The sequence below is a fragment of the Vigna unguiculata genome, chromosome 9, assembly GCF_037176805.1.
Source record: "Vigna unguiculata cultivar grain cowpea cultivar isolate G323 ecotype 2 chromosome 9, ASM3717680v1, whole genome shotgun sequence".
Classification (NCBI taxonomy): Eukaryota; Viridiplantae; Streptophyta; class Magnoliopsida; order Fabales; family Fabaceae; genus Vigna; species Vigna unguiculata.
This window is the reverse complement of record NC_140800.1, coordinates 10634520-10649592: the sequence shown is the minus strand read 5'-3', so window position 1 is coordinate 10649592 and position 15073 is coordinate 10634520.

Below are 15073 nucleotides of genomic sequence, written 5' to 3'. Positions count from 1 at the left end.
AAGGTATTTTAATTTCTTTATCCAAACAAGTTATTCAAAAAAATGAGTGGAATCTAATTACAAGCAATTCAAATAAAATGCATTTCAATTTCTCAACATTGTTGAAATGCTTCATCCAAACACAAGGTAAAGGACCTCCTAGTCAACTTGATGTCTCTGCCAACTACTGCATTATATATTGCGATACCAAGTATGATCACTATAACATGCGAGGGTAGGTTAATTAAAATTACAAGATTGAACATTAAACAAATGCATACGTACACATCCAACTCTTTTTAGTCTATAATCTAACATTCAATATTTTCTAACACATTTGACATTTCAAAAGACTAGTATTAAACATGTTACAACAAAGACTAACATTTGATCCATCGGAATCATATTAGAATATGTGTTTTACTCCATTATTACATTTTAACTCTACTTCAACAATAAAAGCTTTAAAGGCAATTAAAGTTTCATCCTTGAATCAAAGTAAATAAAGAAAAATATATCGTGATTAATTATCTATAATGGTGATGAAGTATCTCAAATTACTTGCATTCACATCTAGACCATAATATTTGTATGAATAATTTCTAGTAGGTTTAAACTCCTTTTATCACCCTTTTTGGACTTGTGAGTTTTCTTACCTTTAATGCAATCCACGTAAATCTCAAATCAACAAAATCTAAAGTACCAAATACTCCATCTTTTATTAATCGCTTGATTCTCTCAATTGAGATATGTCCCAATTTATGGTGCAATAACATAAAGGAATTTTCAATCACAACATATTGTTTTAACCCAACACAAACATGCATAGAACTATAATCATTGTGGTTTTTGTAATTTAATAGAGTAAACCATCATACAATTCACCAAAACCAACAACTTTCGATTTACTTAATAAAGTATAACTTAAATCCATGAAATTAAAGGAATCCCAAATGTGCAAGTTGCGAAATGGAAATTAAGTTCTTATTAAAATTAGAAACTAGAAGACATTTTCAAAACACAAAATAAAACCTCAACTCAAAACTAAATGAATGTCCTAATGGCCTCCACATGTGAACTTACCAGTAATGCTCACTTATCATTGGTCTCTTTAGGTCTTGCATACCTTGTATAATATTACAAACATGGACTATAAATCTAAAATCAACCACCATGTGTTATGTAAGATCCATGCAATTTAATTAATTAAATAAATAAATAATTAATAAATACGGGTAGTGGGAGCCTTTATGGCATTAAGTATTGATTGATATTATGTGGAAAAGTACTAGCTTAAATGGTTGAGAGTACTTGGTTGTGCGAGTGGACTTAGGTTCAAGTCCTATGTATGCCATTTATGGGGAGATTTTATAGTGTTGTTTTTATTATGAATTTTACAAATTGTAACCTTAGGTTTATAAATATGGATTTATTTTATAATTGAGTTTATAAGGTGAATTTGAGACACTTTATAAATGAAATAAAGTTTTAATTTTTCCACATTTGGGAAATAAAATGTTATTAAATGAAGTTTAATTATTATTTATTTATTTTATTATTTAAATATGTAATATCCAGTCGGGATATTACATGTTATGTTTAGTATTAGTCATATTAGATTCATAACAAACAAAAGCAAAGAATTACCTTTCTTCTATAGCCAATTCTTAAACTTTGGACAATCCTTCTTTGTGTGTCATTTTCTTTTGCAAAAGAAACACTTTGACTCTTTGTTTATAACCAGCTTGGCATACATCTTTGTCTTCTAGTTAACATGAGTCATCTTATTTGTAAGAGTAGTCCAGTTCACCATTTCACCTTCCTCTATTAGTAATCTTTCTTCTTCTTGAACACATATGGTCAACAATTCATTAAAGACCACTTATCCTTATGTTTGTTATAAGAAATTTGAAAGGAACATATTGATGAGACAAAGTAACCAAAATATAATGTTCTAGAAAGGAATTAGACATGGTAATCTCCAAGGCTTTTAGTTCATATCCAAGGATGAAAATTGCATGATAAGGGTGTTGACAAGATTTATCAGATGTGGTGAATTATTCATCAATAGTCTTAAGTAATTTTCTCACATTGTCGTGTTGATCAATAGAACCCTGAATTCTAGCAGAAATGTTGGTCTTTATGAACGTTACAAAAAGATGACTTGACCTCTCTCACTTCTCATAAGATTAATAACATATGGAGTGTTGGTCTCAATAATAACATATGATTCTTATTATCTAATAGCATAATTAATGTCCATCCAATCCAAATGGAGAAGAACTTTCTCTTTCCAAAACTTCTAATTATCTTTTAGTTCAGGAATACTACACTTAATATTAGAAATATCACAAATTGAGAAACTACAAATTTTAAAATACATATCCATCATCATAATTTGATACTGACAAATATCATGTTTTACCAAAGAAAATATGTTTTAATAAATGAATTTAGTGACGTAAAACTTGCTTATGGGCTATAGTCATACTCAATCATATTCATATAACTTGTTCCCGTGGAAACAAATAAGAGAAGTCAGACACAAATATCACATTACCTCAATCCGTAATCTCTCGAGTTGGCTCCTCCTCGGCTTGCGTATGTCATCTGCTGGTATGCACGGTTTGGACCCCTGAGGGGTTACCTACGGAGAGGGCTCTAACAATCAAGTCAGCCAAAGGATTCTTAGAAAGTCAAATCTCTTTATTAAGGAATTAATGAATGCATACCTTTAATTACTGGGGTCCATGTATATTTATAGAGTTATTAATTATGTTTGGCCCTGTCGTGGGCTAGGCCATTGTTTGGGTCGTAGATGGGCCTGGGCTTGGCCTAGGCCCTTAGTTAATGATTGTTGGTACTAGGGGCCTTGTTTGTAATATTCTTAATCTAGAATGGTCAACAGATGTCGTCTTGTCCTCTGAAGTAGGTGGCCTAGGCCACTTATGCTTGTCTAGTTATTCATTCGATAACTACTTACGGGGCTATACGTAGGCTGTAACGTCCTAGCCGGAAATTACTTATTAAGTTAATTACGAAAGTAAATAAAATAATCATCTCATTTATTAATCGCCAATTTCCCAAAAACACGGGAAGATTTAAATATTTAAGTCCAATGCATCAATATAGATAATATAAGTCGCATCAGTACGTGTTACAAATAAAAATCGTCTATAAAACTATTACATATAAAATCATAGTTCATCATAATGTCTAGTGACAAAACCCCGAGGTACCCCCACTCCGTCTCTACGCATCTGTCTACTCACCTGCATCAACATCTGCTCCCATGTAACAAGTTACATGATCATCGCCACACACACACAGATAGGGTGAGCTCATTTAAACAAAACCAAACAATATAATATTGAAATACAACATCAACAAATTTAAACCCGGGTTAGTACAATTTCCCCATTTTCTTTTACTTCTTCACTCCCAACACTTGCCTTTAGACGTCTAACATCTCTATACCCTTTAGGTGAGATCAATGATCGTTCCTTGCTGTACGAGTGTCTACTTGCCCCTCCAACTACAGGCCACCACCTGATAGTCCACACGTGGGAATAACTTTGCCACAGCATCTCACCGTGACACCAAGTGGAGTTCCCAAAAACAAACCTAAGTTTGTAGTTATTTTCAGACTACCAAATCTCTATCAGAATCCACTGAAGAGGGCAATCATCCGAAACCCCGCCGTACGAGCCACAACCCGCACACTCCACTGGACTTCCTAAACCACCAGGCTACAACCTAGAGTGGTCACGTGTTCCCCAATACAAGCTGCACTCGTAACTGGGCCCCCAGCCAAAGCATCGCATCATGAACATCCTCTAAAGCGGTGTAGAAAATTTCCTCGCGCACCATTACTGGACCAAAACCGCCTGGCGCGCATCTCACGCCGCTAGGCGAAACTTAGCTCCAGACCGCCTGACGGGCATCACACACTGCCAGGCGCTGCGTGCCTGCAGTACCCTCATTGTGCCGCTACCACCTGGCGGGCACCACCACACCGCCAGGCGCCCTGCTCTGCCGTCACTGCCTGGCGCAGCCATCACCCGTCGCCAGGCACCCTGCTCCCGTTGTGACCACTGTCACTGATTTAGTTCCCGTCTGCGTGGCGGCTCATGCCGCCAAGCGCTATACAAGTAGCACACTGCTACTGGTTTTTTTTGGCACTTAAACATATCTCGAAACATACCACTCACCAAAGTATAGCGCAAATATGTCACACCAAGCACAATTCTACTCCATATTGTCATTCACACCACTTAATCATGCAATTAATAACTACCATTGTTACATACACTTCTCAAAATTAACTCAATCCATGTGGTAAAATGCTATACTCCTAATAACATAACTTTCATGCATTCAGACTTGTTCACCAAACTGAATTTCCACTTTACACACTGCACTTAGCATTTTTCTCATCTATTTAGCATACCAACTCTTCAGCAGTAATGCCACCTTCTTCATCACACTTCATATTTTAACAACATGTCAAACTTTCTGGAATATAACACATTTCATAAAACAACCAATTAACACATCGACTACATCGTATCATTATTTCAACTTCCACTTTTCTTAACCTTATTTAGTTCCCTATCATACCACTTGCAACAACATGCTTCCTTTCAATTTCATACATGCTAATTCATCATTTAAATGACTAAAGGTGCAAATTTCATACAAAATCACCTAGTAAGATATACCAACGAGCTGCCTGGTGGCAGTTCCTGTACCGTCAGGCGGTACATGCATATCTGGGTGTTGCTCAGGTTTTTCCAGCACGAAAATACACATAAATATCACAATTACAAAACATCCATCATATAGTCATAAACTTCCTTGTAACCATCATACGACAAAACAACTGTTTTCTCATGTACACTATTTGTTTATGCCACGACTCATCTATAAATTACCAATTCCAAACTGATTCGTCCCCAATCCCAACATAAATTCTAAAACCCTAATTTCACACAACATACATAACCTCAATATATCAAGATCACTTGCAGACATTTACAACATAGAATTCATGTTCATGCATATAAATTATCATGGCACATCACAGAAAGCACCAAGAACACCAAAACAACCAAAACTGGGATGCGCAGTATGCGTCGCCTGGCGGGTCACCCCTCGACCGCCAGGCGGTTCATGGTGAAACCCAAAAAAATGGGCAAAAATGTATGTGTCGCCTGGCGGCTCATGAACTGCCGCCAGGCGATTTCTGGAAAATTCCAGAAACACTACTGAAAATGAGAGAAAAACAAGCTCCACAATTCTATTATGATTCAGATCATACATTCATAAAATAGCGAAATTAAAACAAGCCATAGGAACTGCCCTAACCTGAATTTCCTTAGCTTCGCCTTAACTCTTGCAAGCTCTCCCTTGATCACCTCTTCGAAACTTTTGACCAATTTAGTTCTTCATCCTTAGAAATACATGGGTTTAGTCCTTTTAACCAAATTTTGTTAAGTATATCTAACATTTTAAGCGCATTTCATGATAGTATTTGAGTTTTGTACACTGTTTGACACATTTTCGCTTCAATATTAAGTCAAATATTATCATGAAACGCATTTGAAACGACAAATAAACTTAACAAAATTTGGTTAAAAGGCCTTTAAATATAATTTGATGAAGAAAATTTCCTAGAATGTATATCCTTAGGAAAATCTATATCATTGATTTTAATAGAACTTTTTTTACAAATAAATCTCTCAAACTTGTATCAGTATTCTTCCATTGGTTTGGATCTTATACATATTTTTATTAAGAGTATAATCATCATCTAATCTCTCAATCTCCTCCTTGTTATCATGGGTTTAAGAATTAGAATTATCCTCCTCACTAACTACTTCTCTTCCTCTATTGTTGGTTTCACCTATATCTATATTATTATTATCTTTCATTCACAGAGCACACACTTGTATTATCTAATTCATTTTTCTTATCTATTTTTATAAATTTATTCATAGCTCATTTTTGTCATGTGATTAAAACTCAATTATTCTCTTCTTATTGTAAGTTTTGAAATGGTTGAAATGCCAAGAAGGGGGGGTTGAATTGGCTAGATAAAAAATAGGATGTCTCTTGAAGGTTTAACATTGTTTTAAATTGAATCAATTTGATCACCAAGTTTGAATGCAAACACCTCTGGACAATACACTTTCAACCGATCAAAAATATAGTTAGTCTATTGATTTTACTAAACAGATTATGTACTGGTATAATCAATCGATTGAATCAGAAAAACAATAGACTAAAATACTAGAAAAAATACAGAAATGTAGATTTGTGATTTAAAACAAGAACAATGTAAAAGATCAATCAAGATAGGTTCCAATGAGTTACACAAACATGCTCAATGCTACATATGGCACCAAAACATTCAAGAATATCAAAAAGATGGTTTAAATCCAAATTTTTTAAACTTTAAATGATAATGCAAGAGAAGCGTTAGAGAAAAGATTGATGCACAAGATTTTTATACTGGTTCACTTAAACTTGAGCTACATTCAGTTTGTCAAGGCAATCCGAGCCTGACTTTGCATTATTTCAAAAGATTTACAAAATTTACACCCTTACACACATACACAAAGCTTGAGAAAGATCAAACCTCAGTGGTAGCACAACCTTGTCTACCACAAATACATTCTCCAAGCTTCAAACAAAACCAAAATGCTCCAAGAATTGATCCAAGATCAATCTTCACCAGCTGCAATCTATATGATCGCGAAAGAGAGAGAATTCCCAGGTTTCTAGAACAGTTTCGCGCTAAAAAATTGTCTTCTTACCTCTCTTTCGAAAAATACAGCTCGTATAGTCAAATTGTTACGAAATTCAACAGGTTGATTTTAAAATCAATCGGTTGATTTCACTTAACTTAAGTAAAATCATTCGATTAAAAAATAAATCAACTGATTGAATAAGTCACAGTTTAAGATTACTATAACTAACCTTTTAACCTATTAAAAATCCATTCAATAGATTAAAAGACACATTTTAGCTTGTTGAAAAATATTTCAACAGATTAAAAGACTCAATAAAGACCTTATACATCTAATAAATGCTAAATGGTCTACAAAGAGAATTCAAACTTCAAGCTTGTTTTCCTAATGATTTATCCATATGGAGGGCACGCGTTCAAGGCTTGTTCAACATGAGCAACATCAAATCTCCATAACTTCATCGATGTAGACTTGATTTCAAAGCAATGGCTTCAAGTTATTTCAACAAAGCTTCATCAAATCTTCAAGAGACACACCATCCAAGTTTCGCATGTCAACACTTATGAATTGTTAAATAGCCTGATTCAAAATTTATAGTTGACATATCTACATATTTTTATATAAAATAAAAAATTATAATATATAAAACACAAATGAAGATAAGTATATGAAACAAATGGGTTCAAATAATAAAACCCGATTCAGGTTGTTAGGAAAGTAAACTCGGTAGTAAACACTCAAGTCTCTTTCTCCTTCTCAAGTCTCTACTTTTTCACGAACGTGTAAATTTTATTTTAAGATTAATCATTAATAAAAAATAATTAAGAAAATTATTGTTCTTTTCAACTCGATAGTAAATTTTTTAATCCCTAAACTTAAATTATCTTTCTATAGAAACTCAACTTTGAATTATGCTCCAATTAATCTATTATCCAAAAAAAAAAAAGACTAAACATTAATCTAATTAATAGTTTTGTAGAAAAGTTTCAATTCCTGGTTAAGATACATGGAAAAAGAAAAACTCTCGAGAAGCATGCGATTAAAAGTACCGAAAAAAAAATTGGGCAAAAGAAACGCATTTTTAATTCTAATACAGTAATACAAATCCAACAAACAAAATAAAAATAACATCAACGCAAATATAAAGAAGAAACATATTAACCATAATTGAGGATGAAAAGATTGGTACACACAGGTAACATGAGATTTAAAAAATATTATCTGCCAAACTCAATCCTAAATAAAGACTCTAGAATATAAGAAAGCAAGGAGAGACAACAGAAAACACACAGAGATAAAGAAAGAAAATAGAATCAATATTGATTATAAGAAAATAAAGATAACTAACTATTGTCTTTTTCGTAAACAAAATTATAATTTCCTAAAAAAAGATTTTAACTAATTAAATATCATTTTTAATACCAACAAAATTTAACAGACACTAATAATAATTTAATTAAATTTTATTCTCACACATAAATTTATAATTAATTTAATAAAGTTATATTAGTAATAAAATAGTATTTTTTAGGCTTTTTTTCTTTAAAAAAAATATAATTAGTTTAATAGAGATATATTAGTACTAAAAAACATTTTTGAGGACTTTTTTCTTAAATATAATATTATAATTTATTTAATAAAAAGATATTAGTAGTAAAAAAAAATTTGAGACCTTCTTTCCTTGGAGGCCTAAAGTGAGTGCTTCACTCGTTTTATCCTTGAGAGTTTCAAACACTCACTCCTTTAAACTCTAATGAGATAGTATATTTTATAATAAAACAAACTTAACGTCTTCAAACATATAACATATGTGAAATTTATAGAACTTTGTCATCACAAAATAATATTATAATTAATGATTTCAAATTTTGTGGGATAACAATATCAAAATTGATTAATGAAATAAATATATTTATAGAAATAATTAATTTAAAGTAAATATTTCATATTATTCCGTATATTTTGAAAATTGTCTAATAATTCAAGTAATATAGGTATAAAATAAATAAGGGTTATTTTAGAAAAAAATTGTTTAAAAAGTAAAATATTTATTATTGTTCTTACTACATGCACAATAATACCAAAAGGGGGTCATTACAGAACCGATGTTGTACCACACCTAGCCGGTCCAACTCAACTATAGCCACAAAACCCGCCTATATAGCCCCCAAAAACGCAAGTAATCACCATGTATGAACGCTTAACAGTACCCGGCCTAAGCCGTTAAAAGGTAACCGGCCTAAGCCGGTAACTTAAGATGATTAAGCAGGAATTTGACAAATTCAGAGAATTACCCACAAGGCCCCTAAGGGCCTGTTGGAAAAAAAACTCACACACACTAGAAGAATATGCAATGTAACTCATTGTGGTGTTTTTCATTGATGGAGAATGCACTATTATATAGCCAATTACAAACCAAATAATAACAAACAAAACTAAATCTTAACCTAATCTAATCTTATCTAATATCCCATATTATCAAACTAAATCTTATATACTTCAACTAACTAAAATAACAACTAACTTAAATCTAATTAACCAAATATAAAATACCCTATCACTTTGCTAAATAAAAACAACTCTATAATCTAAAAACTAATCTAAATATCATCTAACAAAATTAAAGATTATCTAACAAAATTAAAGATTATCCAACAGGGACCATGATAATTATTCTAAGAGGCCTGGCCCAAGACCCAGGCCCACCTACGGCCCAAACAGGGGCTCAGTCTATGACGCCCTGACTACTATTCTAAATAATTATTATTTGATAAAAAGATATGGAATCAATTTTTTTTTTACCATAGGATTTTCCTTGAGAGAACATTAATAATAACATAACTTCATACTCACATATATATATATATATATATATATATATATATATATATATATATATATATATATATATAAAATTTACTTATATATAATTGTCCATGAACTATTACAAAAGTATATATTTGTAAAATATTAAGAGTCCTACATTAGAATAGAAGATTTATCTATATTTTTAATATCTCCTAAAGATGTTAATAGAAATTATCCATGAGTCAATCTTCAGAAGATCCACCAATAATATCCCGAACAACTCTCACTGAGCAGGTTCCTCTTCTGCTCATGCAACAGGGACATATGAAAGAAAAATATGAAAGGAGTGAGGTCTTTATAAGCCTTAAATATCAATCTTAATAAACTCAACAAACAATATAGACACCGGGGGCCTAAATTTGGACTTACAACCACAAAACTTGATCTTGTTTTACCAAACATATGGATCCATATTCCACTTCTGATGATCCAATCTGAACATCAAAAGTTACTTTGGGAAGTGATTGGGTAGTTGAGTATTTCTCATAAAATATTGGTACAATCATAATTATTTCTTTCTCGAGAATATTAGCCATTCATCGGCTCACAAAAGAGATATATACTCACTACCTAACCTTGGCGATGCCGAGCAGGTATCGGATAGTCCCAAGTTTGGCTTATGAATATCCTAGTCCAGGGCGTTATTCTGAACTATCCAGATATTCACCTACTTGGTAAAACTTCTTTAGACCCCACCATGGTCCCTGCCTTTCATCCCGTAGTGTACCAAACTGTGACTTCCCAAATACAAACACTTTGACACTAGTTTAATCTCAACTTATTGAAACCAGACTTAACTCTTACTCAACTGACATACTCTTGAATATTTTCAAATGTCATAAAATGTGATGACTATCAAATCATGTCATTGTATAAACTATACACAAAGAACAATAAATAAAATAAAATGTACATGTAATTTTCTTATATTCAAGCTCACTGAATAAAATAATATTTACTTTCACTTCACATTTTTTTTAATCATAAAATAATGATAAAATAAGAATCAAAGCAAGAACTTTAAATAAATAATTAGATAAGGATTATAACATTATAAATAAATAAAATAACAAAAATATAAATTAAACGGGACCAGTGCGTAACTGGAGATATATTAATTGAAATAAATAAATGGGACCAGTGCATAACTGGAGATAAAATAAAATAAATAAATAGGACCGGTGCGTAACTGGAGATAAATAAAATAAAATAAATAAATAGGACCAGTGCGTAACTGGAGATAAATAAAATAAAATAAATAAATAGGACCAATACGTAACTGGAAATAAATTAAATAAAATAAATGAATAGGAACAATGCATAACTGGAGGTAAATAAAATAAAATAAATAAATAGGACCACTGCGTAACTGGAGATAAATTAAATTAAATAAATAAATAGAACCAGTGCATAACTGGGGGTAAATAAAATAAAATAAAAAAATAAATAAACAGGATCAATGTATAATTAGAGATGAAATAAAGTAAATATAAAAGGATAATAAATGAAAATAAGTTAAATGAAAGTAAAAAGAATAATATATGAGTCAAAATAAATAAAAGATTAATATAAAACCCATGAGCTTATCAAGATTAATATATAAAAGCTTAACCTCACTCCCCCTTACCTTATTGATTGAAGAGCACACTAATAATATTTGAAGAGGACTAAGATCTCTTTGAATCTTTGCTCTAAACTTTCTCTCTCTCTTCTTTCTCTTTCTCTTTCTCTCTCTTTTTTCTTTCTTTCTCTCTCCCCTTTTCTTTCTTTCTTTCTTTCCCTCCTTCTCACTTTTTCTCCTTTTCTTTCTTTCTCACGTAACTTCTCATCTCATACGTATATATAAGCCTATACATGTGCTTATCTTTCTCAAGTCATCATTACCTACATTAATTAATGTTTATCTCTTAGGTTTTTTTTTTCTTATGTTTTCTCATCTTATCTTCTTTTTTTCTTTTCTTCTTATCTTTTCTTCTTATCTTCTTATCTCTTCTTTTTTTTTTCTATATATTTTTTTACACACCTATTTAATAAAATTTAAATTAATATTTTTTTTACGTAATATTTTTTTAATATATATATATATATATATATATATATATATTTTATTAGTTTTGTTTTCTTCTCATTGTTATTCTTAATAAGTAAAAACATGATAAAATATATTTTTTACTGTTTAAACTACATCATAATAAAATATGAAATATTAGTAAAAATAGAATATTTTCTAATTGTTTTATTTAAAATAAATAATACAGTTTATTAAAAAATATGGATGTTACATTTCTCCCCTCCTTTTAGAAATTTCGTCCTCAAAATTCACGTGGTTGTAAAAAGATGGGGATACATCTCTCTCATATTACTTTCTAATTCCCAAGTTGCATCACCTTCATTTTGTTGACTCCACAATACCTTTACCAAAGGTATGTCCTTTCCCCGAAGTTGTTTAATCCTTCGATCTCCAATCCTTACAGGAACATCATAAGTAAGGTTTTCTCGTATTTGTACTACATCAGGTTCTATCACATGAAAAGGGTCATGAATATATTTACGAAGTTGAGACACATGAAAAACATTATGAAGTTTTGAAAGGTTTGGAGGTAAAGCAATTTGGTATGCGACAGAACCAATTCTTTTAAGGATTTGATAAGGACCTATGAATTTGGGTGTAAGTTTTCTAGATTTGAGAGCTCTACCAACCCCAGGTGTAACTTTCAAGAAAACATGATCTCCTTCTTCAAACTCAATGGGTTTCCTTCGTTTGTCATAGTAACTTTTCTGCCTATCTTGAGAAATTTTTATCTTTTCCCTAATCATTTTAATCTTCTCAGTGGCTTGTTGAATTACCTCTGGACCCAAAACTAAGGAATTTCCATTCTCATACCAACACAACGGGGTTCTACATCTTCTCCCATATAGACCCTCATATGGAGCCATTCCTATGCTTGAGTGAAAACTGTTGTTATAAGTGAACTCTATAAGTGGTAGAAATTTCTCCCAACTTTCAGTTTGTTCTAAAACACAGGCTCTCAACAAGTCTTCTAAAGATTGGATAGTCCTTTTCTGATTGTCCATCAGTTTGAGGGTGATAAGCTGAACTGAGCCTAACTTTTGTTCCCAAGGCTTTTTGTAAGCTATCCCAAAATCTAGATGTGAAACGAGGGTCTCTATCAAAAATTATACTAGAAGGTACTCCATGTAGCTTGATAATTTCTTTTATGTACAAATGAGCTAACTTTTCTAAGGAAAATCTAATGTTAATAGGTAGAAAGTGAGCAAATTTTGTTAATCTATCTACAATGACCCAAATTGCATCATGACCAGACACAGTCTTTGGTAAACCTGTCACAAAATCCATGGATATGCTTTCCCATTTCCATTCTGGGACATCTAAGGATTGTAGTTCCCCATAAGGCTTTTTATGTTCAACTTTTGTTTTCTGACACACTAGACAACGTGCGACGAACTCCACCACTGCTTTCTTCATCCCAGACCACCAAAACATTTTCTTCAAGTCTTGATACATCTTTGTAGCACCCGGATGAATACTTAAGCTACTCTTATTAGCTTCCTCCATTATCAACTTCCTCAACTCTTCTTTTGCAGGTATGCAAATTCTATCTTTAAACTTGACGATTCCATTTGAATCCTTGTGGAATTCAGATTCCTTTCCTTCAACCTTTGCTATCAACTTTTCTTGCAAAAATTGATCTCTTTCTTGAGCTCTCTTTATTTCTTGTAAGAATTCACTTGATATTTTTAACATTCCTAGGCATATGCTATTGGGTCTAAGCTTTACAGCTAAGTTCAAGTCTCAGAATGATTCTATCAAATCCAATTCCTTCACCATCATCATGGATGCATGTATAGACTTTCGACTCAAAGCATCCACAACAACATTTGCTTTACCAGGGTGATATTGCAGCTCAAAGTCATAATCCTTAAGAAATTCCATCCATCTACGTTGTCTCATGTTTAGTTCTTTCTGATAAAAAAGGTACTTCAAACTTTTATGGTCACTAAAAACTTCAAACCTTGCTCCATACAAGTAATGTCTCCATATTTTCAACGCAAATACTACTGCAGCTAATTCTAAATCATGTGTAGGATAATTAAGCTCATGTTGCTTGAGTTGTCGTGAAGCATAAGCTGCAACTTTTCTTTCTTGCATCAACACACATCCTAATCCTTGTCCGCATGCATCACAATATACCTCAAAATTTTTTGTAAGGTCAGGAAGGATTAAAACAGGCGCAGATGTTAATTTTTTCTTCAACTCTTGAAAACTAACTCACATGCTTCATTCCATTCGAAAGGTTGTCCCTTACGTGTTAACTTAGTCAAAGGCAATGCTAATTTAGAAAATCCTTCAATGAATTTTATATAGTAGCCTGCCAATCCTAAGAAACTACGTATTTCTGTGATATTCTTTGGTTGTTCCCAAAGCAATATCGCTTGAACCTTTGAGGGGTCAACTGCAATGCCATTTTGTGATATCACATGACCCAAAAATTGAACTTCTCTCAACCAGAATTCACACTTTGACCATTTTCCATACAATTGTCTCTCTCTTAGAATTTGTAACACAATCCTCAAATGTCTCTCATGTTCTTCATGATTTTTGGAATAAATTAAGATGTCGTCAATGAAAACAACCACAAATTTATCCAAAAATTCATGAAAAATACGGTTCATATAATCCATGAAAATGGCAGGAGCATTGGTCACACCAAAAGGCATTACCAAGTACTCATAATGACTGTATCTTGTCCTAAAAGTTGTCTTTTGAATATCTTCCGTCTTGACTCGAATCTGATGATAGCCAGATTTTAAGTCAATTTTGGAATATACCACAGCACCTCTCAATTGATCCATCAAATCATCAATCCTTGGTAGAGGGTATTTGTTCTTAATGGTGATTTTGTTAAGCTGACGATAATCCATACACAACCTCATAGTGTCATCCTTTTTCTTGACTAACAATACTGGCGCACCCCAGGGAGAAACACTAGGTTTGATGAATTGTTTATCCAACAATTCTTCTATTTGTATTTTCAACTCTGCTAACTCTAGAGGTGACATCCTATAAGGGACTATAGACATAGGTCTTGATCCTGGTACCAAGTCTATAGTGAATGCTATTTCTCTTTGTGGAGGTAACCTAGGAACATCTTCAGGGAAAACATCAAGATACTCACAAACAACAGGAAACTTATTAATGTCTGGAATTTCCTTGACTTTTAAAGAAGTTAAGATCATGTATACTTGAGATCCTTTTGGGATTTCATTGTGGTTGGTAGTACTCTGTTTTAATTCTTTTGAGTCAAAAACTTCACCTATGTGTGATTCAAAAATTAAAGTCTTATCGTGACAGTTTAGGAGAACATGGTTGGAAGATAACCAGTCCATTCCAAGAACAATATCCAAATGAGACAAGGGTAGACATATAAGATTTACAAAAAAATTTCTATTCC